General features: G+C 37.4%; 1 pseudogene; it reads right to left on the bottom strand.

Annotated features, from left to right (window-relative positions):
- Window positions 1-415: 415 nt before the first annotated feature.
- Window positions 416-1677, bottom strand: LOC111175310 (transmembrane protein 126A pseudogene; annotated as a pseudogene).
- Window positions 1678-2565: the final 888 nt, after the last annotated feature.

Raw genomic sequence — 2565 nt, 5'->3', positions numbered from 1 at the left:
AAAAAAGAAAATATCAATTATACAGAAATTCTTTAAAGGAATTTGAAAAGTAATGAAAGTCAAACTGAGTGGAAGGCTAATAGAGAAGATATATAAATGCAAATTTCACTATTCAGTTTTAACTATGTCACCTCATTTACTGGTGGCACATTTTAATGCTTAATATTGTTAACCTTCTAACATGACTGCAATTGTAAAGGATCTACATTTTTCAGGGGAGAAGTAAAATTTGTTTTTTTTAACAGTTTTTACAGTGGTGTGATGGTGAGGATCCTGGTGCCCAATGTGCAATTCCAAGTGACTAGAAGGAAGTTTTGAAATAGAGTTATACATTGCTTGTTTTTCTTTTCCAAAATAGCAGCTTATATTTCCACTCAAATTTAGGTTAAATGTATGGTCATAATAGAAACCAATGTTCCTTCGTTTCTTTTGAGCCACCTAAAAAAATCTCATAAGATATCTTGCAATAGACACTTTGTACTGAAATGCTGTTAGAAATTCATATATAACAAAGGGTCTGAACCTTAGGAGAGATGGAAAAACCATTGTGACATATATAGTGACAGTGTGGCAAGAAAGAACTCAGAATTCCAAGTGAAACATTAATAAAGAATCCATAGAAGTTGATTCTGGCTCTGCATTTAGCCTCATGCCCTGAAAAGTTGATGGTAAACCACAGCCTACAGCTCTCAAGGAGAAAACATTATGGTCTTCTTTATCAACTTTGCAATGAGTTAAAAATACCTTATGCTTTGTTAATGGATATGACTGGAATATATTCTATTTTCCTATGCAATTAAAGTAAGAACTATTTAAATTTACAGTGACTTATTCTAGTTGGCTATACACTTATTTCTTTTTTTATTTTATTTTATTTTTTATTTTTACAGTTTTATTTTTGTGTACAGATTTGCTTAACCATCACTGAATTTCTAGGTCAGGTTCAGGTAACTGAAGAGCCTTTATAAGTAGTTTATATTGTCTAGACCCAAGGTATGCTGCAAACCCAGTCTGAAGCAAAATGGGAAATAACATCTTTCTAAAGACAGGCTTAGAAATCCTAATCCAGTAATTTAAGATGTTTCCTTTCTTGGATAGCGGGGCTGAGCTATACCTGGCTGCTAGGTCACCATTCACAGGGATAGCCAAGAAAGCAGGGTACAGGCCACCAAAAACAAGACCAACCAGTCCACCTCGTGTTATGATACAGGTTTCACAATGTAAATCACCTGTATTCAAAGGTAAACTTACTAAACCTTTGTAAGATACGTGTGCCGTCAAAAATGGGATCACTGCCATTGGTAAGCCAGCAGCTACATGAGCCTGTGTCACATGTAGGATGCATCGAAAGAGACTATTTGCTATTAGGCCACAGAGGGCAGCATTAAGTCCAATATATGTTGATCCATTTTCAAGCAGATTCCTTTCTGCTTCTGGAAGTTGGTTAATTTTTCTGGTTATGATTTCAATTAAGTTCTTCTTGACAGTACCATCTGGTTTATGATTTTGCATCTTGAGCCTTAAATTAAAATGTCATTTTTCAATAATGTGTATCTTTTACTGCACCCCTTTACCCGGAATGCCGGTACCTTACGCTCTCCTCCCAGCAGTCACTGCCTCCTCCGGCCTCCATCAGCCACGCGAGTGCTCACTCCTACACTTATTTCTGTTTTTATGATTACTGAATCTTTCCAGGGTTACTTAGCAGCTAATGAGTATTTATCATGAGGTCCACCTTGCGCAGGGCTCAGTGAGTGATGAAGTCATTTACAAAGGCCCGGCCTTCAAAGTATTTAAAATGTAAAGTTGTGCTGTCCAGTACAGTAGCCACTACCCATAGGTGGCTATTTAAGTTTAAATCTAAAGAGATTAAAAATTCAGCTCCTCAGTTAAACTAATCACATTTCAAGAGCTCAGTAGGCATAAGCACACGTGGCTAATTGCTGCCATGTTGGACTGTGAGGATTTCCATCCTCACAGATATTTCTACTGGGCTGTGCTTATCTACAGTAATACTCATTTAAGACCGATTTTAAAAAATGGTAAATTTAGAGCTTAGTTCCATAGTTGAATTTCTTTTTTTTAAAGAGATTAAGTTATAGTTGGTAATCCCAAATACAGCAATAATTTTCTCTATAGTTGGTGGTAGAATGTGGGAAAGGCATGACTTTCAGCCAAACTGGACCCCTCCTCCCTCCTTCCTTCCCTTCCCTTCCCTTCCCTTTCCTTTTCCCATTCCCATCCCCTTTCCCTTTCCTTCTCTCCCTCCCTCCCTTCCTTCCTTCCTTCTTCAGGTTCCAAAGAATATTCTGGGTCATTTGCATATATGTGTGGGAAAGGGAGAGGGGAGTTTGGGATCTCTCTGTTGGAGGAAATGAAGCAATGAGTGTGAATTCTCTGATTCTAAGCACTTTCTGTTACTCATATGAGGTGTTCTTGGATTCACCTCTTTGCATACTGTCTGAATGACCCCTTCTGTGTTTACCTAGCCTAATGTAATTGTCCTTTGTTTTTTTGAAATGACTTTTCACCAAGAGCTCATAATATCCTCTTCAGTTGCTAATT

This window comes from Delphinapterus leucas, chromosome 4 (genome assembly GCF_059928025.1).
Source record: "Delphinapterus leucas isolate spDelLeu-1000000601 "Yukka" chromosome 4, BTC_Dleu_Yukka2, whole genome shotgun sequence".
Classification (NCBI taxonomy): Eukaryota; Metazoa; Chordata; class Mammalia; order Artiodactyla; family Monodontidae; genus Delphinapterus; species Delphinapterus leucas.
This window is presented reverse-complemented; position numbering and strand designations above follow the sequence as displayed.